The sequence below is a fragment of the Pelodiscus sinensis genome, chromosome 1 (genome assembly GCF_052426305.1).
Source record: "Pelodiscus sinensis isolate ZL-2025 chromosome 1, ASM5242630v1, whole genome shotgun sequence".
In the NCBI taxonomy this organism is placed as follows: domain Eukaryota; kingdom Metazoa; phylum Chordata; order Testudines; family Trionychidae; genus Pelodiscus; species Pelodiscus sinensis.
Window position 1 is genome coordinate 262,553,387 of NC_143052.1, and position 21,190 is coordinate 262,574,576.

Genomic DNA, 21,190 nt, shown 5'->3' on the forward strand with positions numbered 1-21,190 from the left:
TTTGTAGCCCCATGCCTCAAAAGCACAGATTTCTTGATGCTCAGGGTGCACTGTAAGATTTTTTAAAATCTTTGGAGAAAGAATGGTATTCAATTTTCTGAAAGTGTAATTCTTGTTGGAGGGTGGAGTTATTTTGGTGGGTGGTTAGCTACTGATTTTGGTGGGGACTTTTTTGTTCATGGAATGATAGATACCTTTACTGTATTTGTGCTATAATTAAATAAACAAACAAATAAATAGCAGGTGCCCCGGCCCATCAAGATCTCTTTAGGGACTCTCTATTAAGCGTTAGTCAGCCTCCAACATCATAATTGTAGTATACCAGATCTTGGCCCTTCTGTTGCTGCTTTGTTCAATTATAAGTACTGTATACTGGCCTGTTCACCTGGGTTTGGCATTGTGTAGCAGGCCAGTCCTGAAGCCAGCTAGACTAATGATCAAGTCCTGATATCACAGCTTTTTTCAATTTTTCTGTCCCTGAGGGCCTTGCCATAGCTCAACCTATGTGTCTCCTCTTCTCCCCCATAAGATTCTGTTATGACAGCAGTTAGAGGTACTTGGGCACTCCCATTCCACTGGGCTCTGACTTAGGGACCTAAAAGTGTGTACAGCATCCAGGCCACTCATCAGTCCACTCCAACTCATACTCTTCCTTTGGTCACTTTCCCCTGGGCTGAAGAGGGGGTTCTTTGGGACCTCCTTTAGCTTCCCCCAGCTAGAAAAGCAAAGGGAGGGGAAAAAGAGATTGCTGCTTTCAGCGTGACCTTATCTGTGCCATGGGCTGTGTTCCCCAAAGCATTCGGCATCAGCCTTCACTCTTGTTGCAGCCACTTTCTCCAAGAAGACAATAGCCTTTCAAATGTTCCCTTCATCTGGAAAATACCCTTCAGGTTCTGAGGAACAGCATCTCCCCATCCTGGTATGGTCCCATGACATGCTCTGTCTAGATGTGTAGTCTACTACTACAGTGTGACATGCCCTCCATAACAACATGATGTGATAGAGGACAGACATACTTTTTCAGTTTATAGAAAAAGAAATGTTTCACCTCTTAAAGACTAATCAGTATGCTATTATATAATCTATATATACCTCCTTGCTTGCAGAAAGATTACCTCCTTGTTATTTGATTATCTATCCATCATTAAAGTTAGGGAAAAGTGGACATACTGACCTCCATAGACCTTTCAGGATTAATCTAGCCTAATATGCCAACAAGGCAAGTAAAGTATTTATTCAAGTATAGAAACCTATGTACACATTGTTTCCCAATATTTGTAAGAGACTGAGAATGATATTATTGATTAAAAAACACAAAAGGGAATAAATGCTCAATACTGGTAATGACAGGATCTATTTTGGAAATAGAATGTTTACTGGCAAGAGACAAGGTGGACTTGCATTGACCAATCTACATCGCAGAAGCAAGTTAGTTTTACATTGATCTTGGCTTATTTGAATGCATTTTGAGGCAGGGTGTCAATATTTTCTAGGAGTCATGTGGAAGCAACTGAGGGTGCATCTACACAGCAGGGCTTAACTCAGAATAAGCTATGCCAATTGAGCTTCGCCAATTGTGTAGCTTATTTCAGAGTAACTTATTTAGAAATTGGTAGCGTCTACACAACACTTATTTTGAAATAGAACACCGCCTTACCTTACTCCTCAGACAATGAGTGTTACAAGATTCAAAGTAAGAAGTCCTGCAGCTTGATGGGTTTTTAACATTATTTTGGAATAACTGCCTGCTGTGTAGACGCAGATTAAGTTATTTTGAAATAACGCTAGTTATTTCGAAATAATGTTGCTGTGCAGATGTACCCCAACAGATTTAGTAGGGCATAAGCTTTCATGGTTAAGATCCACTTGATAGATGAACTGGAGTGGAAATCACTGAGACAGTACATGTAATATCTATCTATATGTATGTATGTATATATACACCCACACATACAAAGAGAGAGAGAGAGAGAGAGAGAAAGAAATGGCAGAGTAACCCTATATACTACTAAGTAAAACTGTCATGTGAGACTGCACCTAGAATACTAAATTCTGCTTTGATTACCTCTATCTACACAGACATTGATAGTGGAGGGAGTTCAGAGATGAGTATCCAAAGTGATTAACGGAGTAGGAGAATTGCCTTGAGAGGAAAAATTAAGAACTTAAGGACTATGTCAATGACTTCTGGAAACAGTATGGCTCTGTTAATGTAAGTGGAAGCTGGACTGGGACTTCTTCAACATCAAAGACACATGGCAGAGTCACCTACACAGTGCTACTTAACACAGTACGTTACCAGCTCCTGTTTTCTCCTGCTTATATTTTTCCCCAAATTGTAACAGATTAGGCTGAAAGTTTTCACGTTTAGTGTTTGCCTTAGAATGAACTTTTTTGGAAAGTAGCAGCAAAAATGGTTCAGTCATTTTCAAGGACAAAATTAGAGAATAAAACATTTTGCTTTGACCACGTACAAAAATCCATACAAACATTTCACTGAAAAGTTCTAGTGCTTCCCTATTTTGGAGCAAGGATTTAACATGTAATAATGGGAGAGGGTGCTTTGGTCCTAAGATGTGTTGTTCCAATAAAATCCTGTCCAAATTTATCCAAACTGTAAACCTCTCAAAATTAAAGTTCACTTATACTTTTTAGCCACTAAAGGTATGTCTACAGAGCAACAATATTTCAAAATAACTAGTATTATTTCAAGATAACTTTAGTCCATGTCTACACAGAAAGCAGTTATTTCAAAATAATGTTGAAATACTGTCAAGCTGGAGGACTTCTTACTCCGACTTTTGTAAACCTCATTGTAGAAGGAGTAAGGGAAGGTGGAGAAAGAGTGCTCTATTTCGAAATAAGTGCTGTGTAAATGCTCACAATTTCAAAATGAGCTACACAATTGGTGTAGCTCAATTTACGTAGCTTATTTTGAGTTAAGCCCTGATGTGTAGATGTAACCTAGTGTGGTTACAGAGCAATGCAAGTGGTACCTAGACCACAGCAACAGTTAAGCCCAAAAGACCTCTACAGCATGGGCTGGGAGCTAGTTGACTTTTAGCTCAGAGGGTAGAGGCTCCTATACGCTGCTTCAGAAGTCCCAGGTTCAAATCCGCCTGGTGGTGGTTACATAGACACACCCTCAGAAATTGGCAGCTATCATGTTCTAGCCCCACACAGCCCCAACACACCATCTGATTGTGGAGTGCACGAGGAGTAACATTGCACGAGGAATAACAGTTAATTCGAGGGAAGAGTTTTGGATCGGACTACCGCGTCTACACGTGGCAAGTTAATTCGGGCTACCGGCTTTTTAAAATGGCAACTGGCCACATATATGCTAATCAAGCGTGGGATATTTGCACTTCATTAGCAACTTCGGTATGCTTCATTTGTCTCCCTAGTTTGAACTAGGGGGCAAGTGTAGACATACCCTTCCTAAATTGCTCCTGCAGGCTCCTAGGGGCTTTAATAGTGACAAGTACAGAAAATGAGAACAGGGAGACTCTCTTACTTGTACTCTCAATAACCTCTATACCTATGCCCAGGCAGCAGGGACGAGGAGATGCTTGGGGAGGGGAGTTGATGAGAGTCTGAACCAGGAGCCTGAGGAACGTACTGGCAGGGAACTCACTTAGTATGATTAATAATTTTTCTAATACTATCATTTGTATTTAATATATATATTTCCGTACACATAGCCACATGTGTACATGTGGGGAGGGCTGAGTATATGACAAGTTTTAGAACTGAGTGACTGTCAGATACTGGGGGGAGATATCAGAAAGTCTAGTTGTATTTTGAGTTTTGCAAACCAAAATATTTTTATAACGAATTTTTTAATTTTCAAACAGCATGTTTTAACAAGAGTTGTATTTAACTCTTTGAGCCCAAGAATACCATACTTATCTGCTCTTTAAGCTCTGTGTGTGGTGCTCTTTCCCCTACTATTGGCTAAAAAGGGGGAAATCTTTAGCTTAGATATTTGACACTCATATATTAAGGTGCCTGGGACCTAAATTCAATCCCATTTGTTGATCATTCACTCAAAGGGCCAGCATTGGACATTATAACATCCCACCCAGGACTGTCAGTATTACACTTCAATTCAGCAAAGAACTTAAACATGTCGGCTACGTCTACACTGGCCCCTTTTCCGGAAGGGGCATGTAAATTTCACTAGTCGTCGTAGGGAAATCCGCGGGGGATATTTAAATATCCCCCGCGGCATTTAAATAAAAATGTCCGCCGCTTTTTTCCGGCTTTTAGAAAAGCCGGAAAAGAGCGTCTACACTGGCCCCGATCCTCCGGAAAAAGTGCCCTTTTCCGGAGGGTCTTATTCCTACTTCGAAGTAGGAATAAGACCCTCCGGAAAAGGGCACTTTTTCCGGAGGATCGGGGCCAGTGTAGACGCTCTTTTCCGGCTTTTTTAAAAGCCGGAAAAAAGCGGCGGACATTTTTATTTAAATGCCGCGGGGGATATTTAAATATCCCCCGCGGATTTCCCTACGACGACTAGTGAAATTTACATGCCCCTTCCGGAAAAGGGGCCAGTGTAGACGTAGCCGTCCTGAACCCCCACTGAAGTCAGCAGGACTAACCACTGATGGAAATAGGATCAGAGACCATTGTGTTTCATGTCCTGCCCTCAGCTGTATCTTATAGCTGAAGGAACGTAACCCTCATCGTAACCCTCATAGTGAACCATTGCAGTACTGTGCAATGCAAGAAATGTGCTCTTGACCCTAATTATGCCTTAAAGCACGAAAGCTCTTGTAATTTTTATCCTAACTAGTCTAAATGCAGTTCACATCGTATCTCTTATAGGCAATCAATATTTGTGTGCGTGCGTGTGTGTGTGTGAAGTGATGATAGAGGTAAAAAATGAGCACTAATGTACATTTCAGAGTGACATTAAATTGACATAATACTTCTGTTCATTTTTAAAAACTGCAATGCAAAACATACTGTTTTGTTGTCACTGATGGAGTACATTCTTGCAAACTACTTAAATGTGTTATTAATCCCCAAATAGTGACTAGAATATAAAGGTCAGATTTTGATGCCCTTACTCTGATTGGCTAGTAGCATTCTATGACCGAAGACTCACAGAAGTCAGTTAAACTTTAAGGCTACGTCTACACTGGCCCCTTTTCCGAAAGGGGCATGTTAATTTGACAGGTTGTAATAGGGAAATCCGCGGGGGATTTAAATATCCCCCGTGGCATTTAAATAAAAATGTCCGCCACTTTTTTCCGGCTTTTAGAAAAGCCGGAAAAGAGCATCTACACTGGCCCCGATCCTCCGGAAAAAAAAGCCCTTTTCTGGAGGATCTTATATGAAGTAGGAATAAGATCCTCCGGAAAAGGGCTTTTTTTCCGGAGGATCGGGGCCAGTGTAGACGCTCTTTTCCGGCTTTTCTAAAAGCCGGAAAAAAGCGGCGGACATTTTTATTTAAATGCCACGGGGGATATTTAAATCCCCCGCGGATTTCCCTATTACGACCTGTCAAATTAACATGCCCCTTTCGGAAAAGGGGCCAGTGTAGACGAGCCCTAAGTGTGTCTAGTGCTATCCTATGTGAGTAAGGTTGGCATAATCCTTTGCTAATGATTACAACAATTTGGAGATACTTAATTAGAGACAAAGGTCAGAATCACTTCCATATGGGATTTAATTTGCTTTTATTGTCCATTCATCCAGTACATACTTCTTTAACTTGCTGGCAAGAATACTGTGGGAGATTGTATCAAAAGCTTTTCTGAAGTCAAGATATATCATGTTCACATCCCCATATGCACAGAGCCAGTTATCTCACCATAGGAAGCAATTAGGTTGGTCAGGCATAACTTACCTTTGGTGAATCCTTGTTAACTGTTCCATATCATCTTCCTCTCTGGCAAGTGGTTCATAATAAATTCCTTGAGAACCTGCTCTGTGATTTTTGCAGGGACTGAGGTGAGGCTGATCGGTCTGTTGTTTCCCAGATCCTTTACTTTTTAAAGATGCCTTTTTTCAATCATCCAGGACCTCACCCAATCACCATGGCTATGTCTAGACTGGCATGATTTTCCGGAAAATCAGCCATTTTTCCAGAAAAACTTGCCAGCTGTCTACACTGGCCGCTTGAATTTCCGCAAAAGCACTGACAATCTCATGTAAGATTGTAAGTGTTCTTGCAGAAATACTATGCTGCTCCCGTTCGGGCAAAAGTCCTTTTGCGCAAAACTTTTGCGCAAAAGGGCCAGTGTCGACAGCTCAGATTTGTTTTCTGCAAAAAAGCCCCGATTGTGAAAATGGCGATTGGGGCTTTTTTGCGGAAAAGCACTTCTAGATTGGCATGGACGCTTTTCCGCAAAAAGTGCTTTTGTGGAAAAGCATCCATGTCAATCTAGATGCTCTGTTCCGAAAATGCTTTTAACAGAAAAACTTTTCCATTAAAAGCATTTCCAAAAAATCATGCCAGTCTAGACGTGGCCCATGAGTTTTCAAAGATAATGGCCAATGGCTTTGCAGTAACATCAGCCAACTCCCTCAGCACCCTTGTATTCATTGCATGGACTTGTGCATGCCCAGCTTTTCTAAATAGTCCTTAACCTATGTAGGGCTGCTTCTCTTTGCCCTATACTGTGCTGCACAGTGCAGTAGTCTGGTAGCTGACCTTGTCTATGAAGACCAAGGCCAAGGTAAAAAAGCTTGGGTATCTCAGCTTTTCCTTATCAGAAGTCATGAAATGTCCACTCCCCACTCAGTAAAGAGTCAAGCACTTTACCTGACCTTCTCATTGTTGCTAATATACCTGTAAAAACTCTTTTCTTACCATTTAAATTCTTTGCTAACTGCAACAATTCCCAAGTACACCCATACATGCTCAGACACTATTTTTGGGTAGTCATCTGTCCAAGTTTCCACTTTTTAGGTTTAAGCTCACCAGAGATTTCTCTGTTAAACCAAACTGGTCCCCTGACATACTTCCTATTGTTTCTACGCATCAGGATGGTTTGTTCCTGCACCCCCAATAAGGCTTTTAAAAAAAATAGCTAGATCTCCTGAACTTCTTTCTCTCTCATATTGGACTCCCAGGGATCCTCCCCATCAGTTCCCTGAGAGAGTTAAAGTCTGCTTGTCCAATGACCAGGGTCAATATTTTAGAAATCCTAAGTTCTTACTGAGCATACTGTTTATTTTGAGTAAAGATTTAGGAGAGAGGGGCACAAACCATAGCTTGTGGGACACATTTATCCTGTCAGACTCTCCAGTGTGGCCACTGAGCTCCCACTGGGGAGCATGGTTGGGATAGCCTTGCCAAGAGGAGCCAGCCTGATGGCCAGGCAGTGCAGCAAGCAGGAGTGGCTCGCCCCGGTCCCTCCCCTTCCATTGCCCCCCTTACCAGACTCATGTCCCCCAGTGCCCATAGTCACTAGGCACTTATGTTCCACGAGGTGTACCGGTAGTTCGGAATAGGAATCCTAGTCCGAACTAACTAGTTCGAGCCCCGTGTAGCCGCGCTGCACGGGGTTCGAACCAGCGGGGTTTTAAAAATGGTGGCTCCCCGCTTATGCAAATGAAGCCCGGGAAATTCAAATCCCGGGCTTCATTTGCAAGTGCGGTATGCCTACATTACCCCGCTAGTTTGAACTAGTGGGGTAGTGTAGACATACCCTCTCTCTCTCTCTCTCTCTCTGTGTGTGAAAGATCTGCTACAAATAACATGTGGCAAGAGTCACAATAAGCCCAGGATCCGTTCTCATTGTATCTTCTATTGCCTTAAGGCAGGAGTGGGCAATAATTTTTGTAGAGGGGCCACTCTACCACTGTTGATAGTGGTTGCAGGCCAGTCCCGGAAGGAGAGGAGCCTCAGCCAGAAAGGGCAGCTCCCTCTAGGCACCGCGTGCTGAGGAGAAGAGACTTTGTGTGTTCCCCTGTGGGGCAGAGGAGCATGGGAGGTCCTGCCCTTGCCACTGCCAGGAGTGCCCAGTGCCCAGTGGGAACCATCTGATGCTATTTTCCCCTGGTGGGAGGAGGAGACGTCTCATGCACACCTGCCCCCAGGCTTTGATTGGCCTATGGGTGGGGAAGTATGCCAGGTCTCTACCCAACTGCAGCTGCATCACCCAGCCAGGGCAGACGATGTTCAGAGGGAACCACTAGCCTTTTTAAACAGCTGGCAGTTCTTTCTGGTGCCCTGTATCCCTGGGAGAGGGAGAACACTTTGTGTGCTTCCCTGCCCCCGGGTCTCGATTGGCATGGGGGCAGGTACACAGGAGGGCATGCCACAGGCCAGATGAAAGGGCTTGGTGATCCAGCTCTGGCCCACAGGCTGTATCTTTCCCATCCCTGCCTTAAGGAGATGTCATCTGGCTTATTGGCAACATTAGTTCCTGTCCTGACTGGCTCAGCTGGCTTGTTGCTGAAGTTTGCTTCTAGATGTTTTGTTGTTTCCTGTGAAGTGCCTTACCTTAATTGTGAGCACCACAAAATATTATAGGAAGAGTGACATTAATTTTATTCTATAAACAAGAATAATTCTTCCTCCCTGCTTTCAGACAGAAATTTATGTATAAGGATATGGCTCTGGTATGAAGTAATATCCAGACACTCTCCAAATATTACAGGCTGTTAAAGGAACCCCCCTCTCATAACAAAAGTTTTCCCAAGATAATAAACAAATGATAGAACATCATGAAACAATACATTTAGGGTATGTCTACACTACCACCATAGTTCGAACTAGGGTGGTTAATGTAGTCATTCGAAGTTGCATCTTGCCAGGCGCCGCCATTTTTAAGTCCCCGTTAGTGCGGACTTCGTGCCCGCGGCTACACGCGGCATGGAGTAGGTAGTTCGAATTAGGCTTTCTAATTCGAACTACCATTACCCCTCATGGAACCCAATTTATAAACCAGAAGGGCTACTATTTGATGGTACTGCAGGCCCTGGTCGACCACCGGGTGGTCGGGGCAGGCAAATGATGCTGGCATATTCCGGAACTCCTGCCTGTACCGCAGGTTGCAGGCAGGAACATTTTTCCCCTAGAGCACCTCCCTCTTGGGGACGTGCAGATGCCGGTGTACATAGTGGCTGATGCAGCCTACCCCCTAATACTGTGGCTCATGAAGCTCTACACCGGACACCTGGATGCGAGCAAGGAGCTTTTCAACATCCATCTTAGCCAGGCTCGCATCCAGGTGGAATGCGCCTTCGGCCAGCTGAAAGGGTGGTTCCATTGCCTCCTCACATGGTTGGAGATGGGCGAATGCAACATCCCGGAGACGGTGGCCGCATAACCTAATGGAGAGGAAAGGGGAGGCTTTCCTGCCGGGGTCAGGGACAGGTGCTGATGGTGAGGAGAGGCCATTTCAGCAGCCCGGGAGGGCTGACATCCGCCAGACTCAGCCGGCTTGTGTCTGAGAAGTCCTGAGGAAGAGATTCTCAGAAGGATCCCACTGACTCTCCCCAGGGCCTCCCCCCTGGGGGGGATTGGCCTGGCCCATCCCTACCTGTCCATCCACTACCTTCACCCTCTTCCCAAAAAGAATACATACACACCCCGTTTTCTTTGTACACAGACATTAGTTTTTAATTAGAAACACTATCAGGAAAGAAAATGTGCTAACTGTTTAAAAAATTATCTGTGCACTGTTCAAATGTGTAAAGGTAAATCTTTCACTCAAAAATAAAGATTTTGTTATATAACTGAAATGACCTTTAACTGGCATGGTAGGGGACTGAAAAACCTGGACAGGGGAGGGGGGCTCAAGTGGGCCACTGCTTTCCTGATCACAGGGGCCTGCCACCTTCCTGTGTCCTAGCAACACCATGACCTTAGGATAGGGGTGGAGCGAGACCTAGTTCTGGCCTGGGCAGGAGGGGGAGCAACTGTTGGGCCTCTGAGGGATCGGGAGCAGGAGGGTCTGGGAGGGCTAACATAAGAACATAAGAACGGCCGTACTGGGTCAGACCAAAGGTCCATCTAGCCCAGTATCCTGTCTGCCAACAGTGGCCAGCACCAGGTACCCCAGAAAGGGTGGACTGAAGACAATGATCAAGTGATTTGTCTCCTGCCATCCCTCTCCAGCCTCTAACAAACAAAGGCCAAGGACACCATTGTATCCCCTGGCTAATAGCCTTTTATGGACCTAACCTCCATGAAATTATCTAGCTTCTCTTGATCTGAGGAAGTGGGTCTGGCCCACGAGAGCTCATAATCTAATAAACCACCTTGTTAGTCTTTAAAGTGCTACATAGTCCCGTATTTTGTGTGAAGAAGAACTTTCTTTTGTTAGTTTTAAACCTGCTACCCATTAATTTCATTTGGTGTCCTCTAGTTCTTCTATTTAGGGAACTAATAAATAACTTTTCTTTATTGGCCCTCTCCACACCACTCATGATTTTATAGACCTCTATCATATCCCCTCTCAGTCTCCTCTTTTCTAAACTAAAAAGTCCCAGTCTCTTTAACCTCTCCTCATATGGGACCTGTTCCAACCCCCTAATCATTTTAGTTGGCCTTTTCTGAACCCTTTCCAAGGCCCAAATATCTTTTTTGAGGTGAGGAGACCACATCTGTACACAGTACTGAAGATGTGAGCGTACCATAGTTTTATACAGGGGCAGTAAGATATTCTGTGTCTTATTTTCTATCCCTTTCTTAATAATTCCTAGCATCCTATTTGCCTTTTTGACTGCTGCTGCACACTGTGTGGAAGTTTTCAGAGAACTGTCCACGATAACTCCAAGATCTCTTTCCTGATTTGTCGTAGCCAAATTAACCCCCATCATACTGTACGTATAGTTGGGGTTATTTTTCCCAGTGTGCATTACTTTACACTTATCCACATTAAATTTCATTTGCCATTTTGTTGCCTTGGGGGGAAGTGGGAGCTGGACGGGGGAAAGGAGGGCTGGAGGAGCAAGGGAGCAGGGGCCTTGCATGCAGGAGGAGCAGTGCCTGTGACAGGGGAAGGCAAGGCAAAGACTTCCCTCATGGCACAGATGTCAGTGTGCTGCTGGACCAGCTCATCCAGCAGCCTGGTGCGCCTCTCAGCCTCTGCCTGCATCCTCTGCTGGAGGCTCCTGTTGAGGTCCTGCAGGGGCACAACATGATCCCTCAGCAGGTCCGTGTACACACGCCAGTGCCTGCAGGCGCCACGGGTCTGGGATGGTGGTGGGGTGGGTGTGGTGCTCCCCTGTTGGGTAGAGGGTCCGGCTGTGGAGGAAAAGAGGAGACAATCACTGTCTGTGTACACCCCTGCTATCCCCAAGGGCATGCCGTGGCTGTCACGGGCTCTCCTTTGGACAGGAGAGTCAGAAGTGTTACACATGACACCGTGTGTGAGTTGGGCAGCAGCCTAAAAGCCTCACAGGGGCCCCACAGTAACAATGGGGCTAGCTGCCCCCCTACACTGCCAACCTGCCTGTGTGTGGTGACCTCTCAAAGATCTCACCTGATGTTCCCTCCACACCCGCCTGGGAAGCCTCTGGAGTCTGGATCCCTGCTGCCTCCTCTTCCTCCTCCTCCTCCTGGTGCAGCTCTCCCGCCTCTCCTGCCTGGTCTTCCTCCCTCAGGAGGGGTCTGTCCATGATGTGGTGGGGTAACCCGGACTCCACCACACGCAGTAGAGTCTGGGCTTCCTCATAGTAAGGACAGGTCTCAGGGGCTGCCCCAGAGTGGGAGCTCTGGTCCCGGGCCATGGCATATCCCTGCCGCAGCTCCTTTACCTTGGCCCTGACTTGTGCCATGGTGCAGGGGTGATGTTCTTTGGTAGCCAGTCCCTGGGCTGTGTGCTCATAGATGTCCTCATTCCTGTGGCGTGTCAGCAGGGCCTGTAAGGCTTCTTCCTGGTACCAGAGCTCCAGGAGGTTTTGGATTTCTGGCCCTGACCAGGCTGGTGACCGCCTTTTGGTGCCCCTGGGTCAGTCCTCATCTCTGTCCTGAGAAGAGCGAGGGGGGCCTTGAGGCTGGGACATGGCTGACACGGCTGGCATGGGTGCTTTGTCTAGCTGCCGGACAGCAAGGCCTATTTGGGTGCCTGTGCCTTTAGGAGGCTGTGGCCAGGAACCACAGAGGTGCTGTGCCTGTAAAGGCTAGACTGTCCACCAGGGCTTCTTCTTGGAGGCCTTTTTGTCAACAGAACTGGCTCCCTGTGTCCACACACACCTTTTGTCGACAGATCTCTGTCGACAAAGGTATTCTTCCTCGTAAAAGGAGGTTTACTGCTGTCGACAAAACTGCCATGTTCTGTCAACTTACTGTCGACAGAATGTGGCGGTAGTGTAGACGCAGATATAGTTTTGTTGACAAAAGGCCACTTTTGTCAACAAAACCCTGTAGTCTAGCCACACTCTCTGAGCATTGCTATCCAGCTAATTATGCACCAACCTTATACTAGCCCCCTCTAGGTTGTATTTCCCTAGTACATTTATTACAATGTTATGCAAGACTGTGTCAAATGACTTACTAAAGTCTAGGTATACCATGTCCACTGATTCTCCCTTATCTACAAGGCTTGATATCCTAACAAAGAAAGTGTCTTAAGATGCTGATCCTGAGTATATGGTAGCCTTAGCCATTAAATTAAATTAATTACAAAATCTAGACTTTTTATGTTCTACTACTAGCCTTAGATAGCTGTGCATTATTGAATTTAGCAGCAATATTAAAGGCAGAGGAAGCATTCATTGTCTACAGCTACACTACGGGTTTTGCCAAAAGAGATTTTTGCGCAAAAAGGAAACATTCACACTGCTTGTTTTTGTGCAAAAACCCCTTGCACAAAAATGGACCGAAAGAGATTATGCAAAGGAAGCACAAGAAAATGCTAATCCGCACTTCATTTGCATTGCCTCTTTCAGCAAAACTCATAGGCTACGTCTAGACTGGCATGATTTTCCACAAATGCTTTTAACGGAAAAGTTTTTCTGTTAAAAGCATTTGCGGAAAAGAGCGTCTAGATTGGCACTGATGCTTTTCCGCAAAAGCACTTTTTGCAGAAAAGCATCCATGCCAATCTAGATGCGGTTTTGCGCAAGAAAGCCCCAATCGCCATTTTCATGATTGGGGCTTTTTTGCGCAAAACAATACTGTGTTGTCTACACTGGCCCTCTTGCTCAAAAGCATTTGCGCAAGAGGGCTTTTGCCCGAACGGGAGCAGCATAGCATTTCCGCAAGAACACTGACAATCTTACATGAGATCGTCAGTGTTCTTGCGGAAATTCAAGCGGCCAGTGTAGACAGCTAGCAAGTTTTTCAGCAAAAGCAATTGCTTTTGCTGAAAAACTTGCCAGTCTAGATGCAGCCATAGTGTAGCTGCAGCCATTGTGTGTATCAGCCCTGACCAAACCTTAAAGATGTATTTTATATGCTTTTAGACAACTTCTATTACTCTGGAATTTAAAATTGCCTCATATTTTGGAACAAAAGATAGTGTAGAATATTTGAAGTAGTCAACATTTAAAGACTGATACTGTTCAATAATAAACCTGTAAGCAAGGTAGAGAATGCACACTGGCTTAGTATATAAAGTACAAAAACAGATAGAAAACATCACAATATTTCCTGTATCAACTCTTGTCAAGAGTTTCCATTTTGATCCACACTCTGCTAATGGCTATAAATCACCCACAAATTACCCCTAATGAATTTCATTAATTGTCTGAAATGTTAATTTGGCATTATCATTTCCATTAACATTTTATGTTATTTGGGGTATATGTCATTTTCTAATTTCCTATTGCCTGGATATTTATTGTATCTTCATAAGCATATTCCTCTCATCTGAAAATTGTGGGGGTCTTGGAACACAAACTTCTGAATTAGGAAATGTCTCATAGACACACACATATTAGGGCTGTCAATTAATCACCATTAATTATATAGCATAATTAATGGTTTTTTTTAGTGTGCATTCATCAAAGACCCTATTGGTGGGAGGGCAGAAGCAGCTGCTGCAGAGAAACTGTCTGGAATAATGCTAGCCACCACAGGAGATGGGAAAAGAAGAGGCTAGAGAAAGATGTGGTTCTCATCCCAGTTCCAAAGCAGAGATCTTGAAACACAGGTAGACCATGTTTTTACTGTAAAAACAGAATGTCCAGAGGTTCACTTGAGCCCTCCCCGCATCCTGTCCCTCACTTCCAGCGCTCAGCCAAGAAACCCTCCCCATGCCTTCTGAGGTTGGTGCTGCCTCCCCAATCCTATGCTGTCTGCAACCACCCTGGAATCCATTCCTGAGACTCGTGCTGCGTGGGGCTAGGGCTGACCCTAATTAGATCAGGGGGCTGATCCTCACACTCCTAAGCCCCATGATGTCCGGAGCCCCATGTAGCACACAGAAGGGGCGAAATCTCCTCCTCAGCACTACAATGCTCATGTCTGGGGTTCATCCCCCCGGTTCTGTGTTGCCCACAGCTGGAGCAGATCCTCCCGCTGAGCTGCATGCCTCCCCTGGCTGCAGCTGATCCTTCTCCCACCCCCAAGCTCTGCACTGCCCAGAGGACAGCTATGAAGCCAACACTCCCTGCCTGCAGAAAATTTCCCCACTTTCTTGCTGTCAGGTAGTGCTGTCTTGAGCTGACTCCTGGGCAGCAGCCACCACTCTCTGCTCTGCACTGCAGCCAGGACAATTGGCCTATTTGTTCAAAAAAGTAGGGAGAGTTGGGACAGAGCTCAAAGAGGGACTGTCAAGGCTAAAGCTGGACATATCATCACCCTAGACAGCTCATGCTCATTCAGGGGCAACTGGTGAGGAAGTACACAGGGGGCCACTCACCATGTGCCCACCCTTGCCAGAGAAGAATTGGGACAACCTCCTTCCATGCCAGGCACCACCTCTCACTGCTCATCTTCCACCACCCCTTATTCCTGCTCTGTTCTCTTCCTGCCTTTGCCTCACCCTTCCTCCACCCCACCACGCCTCTTCCCCCATCCACCTGCCCTCAGCGATACAGCCTTGGGGACTAGCGGAGGTGGGGATCTGGTACCAGCATCAGGGGTCTGCCCCCCTCACACTCACCATCAGTGGCAGGGAAAGTGGAGCACTGTTGCCACACCTCACTCTGCTCCTCTGGCTACATTGCTCCACTCCCTGACGGTGAGGATGAGGACAGTCCCACACCCTCCCTCAGGAAAAGCCCTAGGGGAGAAAAGCAAGTTGGGCCACACTGATCTGCTTCTTCGACTGCTGCCAGTGAGTAAAGGGGGAGATTGGCGCCTGCTACTGGTGTCAGCCTACCTTACCCCCACCACTAGTCACCTCAGATGCCCAGAGACTGTGGCTCCACCAGCTACTGGCTGCCCTTTACTCCTTCATTCCACACCACACTTTGCTTCTGTACTGTATTGTTTCCAGCCAGCTCTTTACTACTGGAACAAATCCCCTCCCTTGTATTGTGTCCTATTTCCCATAACCAGCTGCTCACTCCAGGAATACCCTACAGAGAACATAGCAAACTCACCCTCCCTGAACCAGCCTCTCCTCCTCTGCACCAAGATGAGTCACTGAGGTTAAAACCACCCTCCCTTGCAATCAGCTGGTTCAGCTGAAATAAAACCTTTCCATATCCATAGCAAGAACTCCTTTGAACAAGATACAATTATATTGATTATACAGAAGAATTGATTGAATTATTCCAGACATTGATACAGTTCTACCTGTGTTTTCATGATCTACAGTGATTAAATATGAGAAAAAATTAGTGGAGCAAAGCAGCCACAGTTCATATCTTTTAAATGAGAAGTTTATGTTTAAAATACTTCCAGATGGTGTTCTGGCTACAAAGATAGTTATCTGTAGCTATTTCAGGGCTGAGTTCCAATACCATAGAAGCACTTCATGTACCACCTACATGCTAAGCCTGCTTTTGCCTCCATATCTTGTACTTCAAATATCCCACTATCAGCAAATGAATCCAGCCAGCCATGACAGAGAACAATTACAGAATGTCAGGATCATTAAAAGCCCATGGATCAAACAAAGTGCAACACCTTTACCAATGACATTTTTAAGTAGATAACTATGGGCTGCAAGCTATTCAGTTCTGTAAATGACAGAAAGCTAAAATAGATATCCAAATTACATATTCTAATCAGTCATACATTGTGCCTTCCCAAGGAAACACAACCTCACAAATAAATGACCTATAGGACATCAAGAGAACTAATCAGTTGGAACTTCTCAAAAATTCACTGGCTGTTGCTTTGACTAGTAACCACTGGGTTTCCTTGAGCAATCATAGCTATCGTGGTGTCGTGGCACACATTATTGGGACTGCATGGATGCGGCAGTCATTTGCTGTGAAACTCATACTGAAGAGAGACATTATGTTGAAACATATATAGGGCATTTCATGAATATTGCAGAAGAATATACTCAAGAAAAAGTAACAATAGTTAGCACTGATAGTAAACATAACATGGTAGTAGCCACAGTCTACAGAGATCCATCAAAGTAGTGCTCAGGGATGTTGGTTTTGAATATGTGCTGGAAAAATGTAGAGAACTTGTGGACCATGTCAAACACAGTCCAGCTTACAGTACAATGCTGGGAATGCAATAAACTGAAAATGCACAGTAACAAGAACCTCTTGTATAAGATATTTCAACCAGATGGAACTCCACATTGGCTATTATTCAGTGCCTCCTTTGCAATAAAGCCGCTGTCACATCCACATTAGCTCTTCAAAAGCACCATCTGTCAGTGCCGACAGATAAGGATTTTGAAAAACTGCAAAAGCTAGAAATAATACTTGAGTCCTGCAGGTTTGTGACTGAACTCCTTCAGGGGGAAATGTATGTCTCCTGCTCCTTGGTTTTTTCCAGCATTGTGCCATATATTTCATGTTATGGCAGTCTCTGATATTGATCCAGCACGTGTTGTATGATTTAAGACCATTTTCATGACAGATTTCACAAAATGCAAAGTTGGCACCTATCTGAGATTTCTAAAAATAGATACAGCACTAGAACATGGTTTAGAATGTGAGAGGGAGGAGATGTGGAACATGCTGTCAAATGTCTTTAAAGAGCTACACTTTGATGCAGAAACTACAGATCCCAAACCACCAAAAAAGAAAATCAATCTTCTGCTCATGGCATCTGTCATGGTTGTTCCCCACTTTGGCACTCCAAATGCAGAAGGTGGGGGCTCACAAGAGACCCTAAAATAACCCCTGTCTCCATAGGCTTCTATTTAAAAGCTTCCTAAGACCACAGATTCCCTGGTTTTGGGAGGTAGCTGCCGTCACCAAGGGTGTGTCTAGACTACATGCCTCCTTCGACGGAGGCATGTAGATTAGCCACATCGGAAGAGGGAAATGAAGCCGCGATTAAAATAATCGCGGCTTCATTTAAATTTAAATGGCTGCCCCGATCTGCCGATCAGCTGTTTGTCGGCAGATCGGGGGAGTCTGGACGCGATGCCCCGACAAAGAAGCCTTTCTTCATCGACAAAGGTAAACCTGGTTTCACGAGGCTTACCTGTGTCGATGAAGAAAGGCTTCTTTGTCGGGGCATCGCGTCCAGACCCCTTTCTTCTTGAACCCAGGAAGGAAGCACTTGGACTTCTTCCAGAGGGGTATTCCCAAGATCTTTTACCACAAGAGAGCTTGGAAAAAAGAGAAAATAAACTGCAATCTATGGTAGCTGACATCTCAGTCTTAGGCAGGCATACACAGGCACAGACCTCCTGTTTCCTTCCAGGACACAAGAATCAAATAATTGACTTAAAAAAGGTGATTTTAATAACAAAACAAAAAGATACTTGATAAAGCATACTTGGTTACTAGTTGTTACAGAGCATCTAAGAAAAGAGCAGATTAAAACACAGAGCAAAAAATGATATCTCTGGGCACAGCTTAAATAGTGAATGCTGGGGGGGAGGAAAGAGCAATGGATTTTACACAGAGAAATTTTACCAAACAGCAAAATAAAGAAAAAATAACCCAATCATGACTAAATATACATTTTCCCTCTATTCATGATCCGTACTGATCTGTATTTCAAGGCCCAGTTCACTCCCATGTCCAATATTTTGTATAGGTATGGCAATTCTGATTACTGCATTTGCTCCCTCCAGGCCTTAAGTTAGAATTTTTGACACAAAAAGAGCAAGCAAGGTATCTACATACAATTCACATTTCAGCACTGTTCCCCATTGCTTCTTCTGGCCCCTGCCAACACCCTTGCTAGCTACCTAAGTACCCTTTAGTGATCAGCACTCCTCCTATCCATCACAGCATCAAACTCAGATGAGGAAAATGAACTGTCGGTCCATATTGCTTTGGATTGACATTAAGCAGCAACTGACATCAGCATCCTTTGGAAGACTGGTCACAGCAAAGAGGCATATAAAAATATTTGGTACATTTGACATGTAACTATCTTGTGACACCTACAATAGGGGCATGTGAATTCCCTTTTTTTTCACTTTCAGGTGAAATTGTAATCAAGAAGTGGACAACATTATCTCCCACAAATATAAACAACCTTCTTTGTCTGAGGGTATGTCTACATGGCTTCCGAAAAAAGCCTGTAGTCTAGACATAACCTGAATGCCCTGGTCTACACTCAGGCATTATTTAGAAATAATGTCAAACACAGTCCAGCTTATAGTGCAATGCTGGAAATGTAATAAGCTGCAAATGGACAGTAACAAGAACCTCTTGTACAAGATATTTCAATCAGATGGAACTCCACATTCCCCAACATTGAATTTATAAGTGGAGCATCCACACCACCAAACCTGATATTTTGAAATAACGTGCCATTTATTTCAAAATCTGTACCCCTATTTCCTTAGGGAATAACAGTAATTTTGAATAACCGCTATTTCGAACTACTCCCCAAAATCATTCAATCTGATTACTCACCAGTGTTCCTTGGGCTCTAAGTTGAGGTGGCACTTCTACATCAACAGAGCTTGCCTCAGACTAAGTTTGACTCTTCCCTGTACGGGGGACAAACTATTTCTATTTTGTAAAATCAGGAGTTATTACATAAAATTTAGTTATTTTGAAATAATTTCTTAGAGTAGACATGCCCGGTGATCGGCTGAACAAGATGTAGGACTTAATATACTTATAGGCATTAAAGGATTACATATTTTCATTGTTAACTGCAGTTATTTTCTTTTCCTTATTCTAAATTTCTAAGTTCAACTTTCATGATAAAAGGGTTGCTCTACAGTACTTAGATGAAGTCAATTAAGGTTACTTTTGCATTGCAAACATTTATAATAAAAATAATTAGAATCACTGAACACTTTGTATTCTGTGTTGAATTGGCAGAATGTTAAAATGATAGTAAACATCAAGCATGATTAATTGTGATTATTTCATGTATAGTGTTCCTTACTAACTTTTGGACCTGTCCCAAGGGGTTTACAGATCAGAATGGTATCTTTTTATATCCCTTTTGTGCTTGCTTGGCATAGAAATAAATAGCTACTCAAGCAGAAGAGGGTAGGCTATCAGGCATTCTCTCTCTCTCTCTCTCTCTCTCTCTCTCTCTCTCTCTCTCTCTCTCTCTTTCCTTCTCTTTTTGTTAATATTTTTCTTATGACAGTAGCTACAAACCCCGGGCCCATTTTAGCAGACACTAAAAACATGACTAACATAGTTGTTGAATACTTGGCAGTATTGAAGTTACACCAGCTAGAGTGTCTGTCTCCCTTTTTCTCAAAGGGGGATTAAGCGTGCATAATATAGAAACAAAGCCTTTATATGTGAATCTATAATTTACTCTGAAATAGTTGCTGGCAGCATTTAAGCAAATGATGAAATCCTCTCTCATGAAAAACTGCCACTAAAGATAATAGTCCATAAGGCTTGGGTCATAGCCCAAAGCCCTTTGCAATCAATGGAAAGTTTTTTCATTGGACTAACTTGTTTATATTACAGCCACTTTATTGAACCTCTGAAGTGGGAGGAAATAATATTTACACTCATTATGGGATTCTTTATACTGCTAGCCTTTGTGCTTTTGCCGGCAAAGAGTATGCTAATCAAGCACTCATTAGCATTTGCCACACTGTCGTTAGCAAATTCTCTGCCCAAGGCTTTTTGCGCAAGAGGTTTTAGTGCAAAAAACAAACTGTGTAGACAGATCCATTTTGCACAAAAACTCCCTTTTGTTCAAGATCCTTGTGCCTCAAAAAAGGAGGTATGCAGATTTTGCACAAAAGGGAGTTTTTGCGCAAAATGGATCTATCTACACTGCTTGTTTTTGTGCAAAAACCTCTTGCGCAAAAAGACTCAGGCAGAGAATGTGCTAATGACAGCGTGACAAATGCTAATAATGAGCACTTCATTAGCATACTCTCTGCCAGTAAAGCCGGCAGGATAGACATAGCTCTAGCAAGATAACATTGCCATATTGTAAGTGAGCTTTAAATCAGGCAATGGGGGATGGGAATTTTTTAAAAGTAGTTGGGCATCTAACGATTCAGATTAGCATTAGGTGGGATTTTTGAAAATACCAAAGGAGTGTATTAGGAGTTAGTAAAATAGATATTTTTTAAAATCCCACAAGGCCCCTAAATACTTAAAAAATCTGGCTTTTAGTACTTAGCTGAATGATTTCACTTTGTTCTGTGATTAAGCAGTTACAATGGATCCAATTTTATTTTAAATAAAAACATTTTATTCCAATTTTGTAAACTATGTATTGTATTTTCTGTTTTGGTCTGGAGAACAGAATTTTAATATGTATATTTTGCAGTCATTTCTACAAACAGCAAAAGTTTGAAAATGTATATCAATACGCATTACAATTTTTGAAAGTGATATACATTTATGCTGACACTAGCAATACCAAACAGTGGCATTATTGTAATTTATAAAAGCATCTATATTTTTGGAAGATTTATAACTTTAATAACTATTACATTAATGTGCATATTTAATGACTTTTCAAGACAAAGCATGAGTGAAGTAATTTTATATTACCGTAGAAAATCCTTAAATATATTCCCAACATTTTAATATATTGCTCCTAGTCCATGTTTTCAATGAGATATTTCTTTTTAATGACAAGTATTTATACAGATTATAAATTCTTCATTTCAAAATTTTATTTTATTTTATTAATTAATTAAACATTAAATCACATTAATCTGCACATTTCCTGAAATCAAGAATAGTGAGGGAATCTTGCAGATTTATCCATGGACTGAGGTTTGCTGGATCCAGG

General features: G+C 43.5%; 1 pseudogene; it reads left to right on the plus strand.

The window, feature by feature from the left end:
• The window catches only part of LOC142826484 (uncharacterized), a 56,155-nt pseudogene that overhangs the window by 17,913 nt on the left and 17,052 nt on the right, over positions 1-21,190 (plus strand).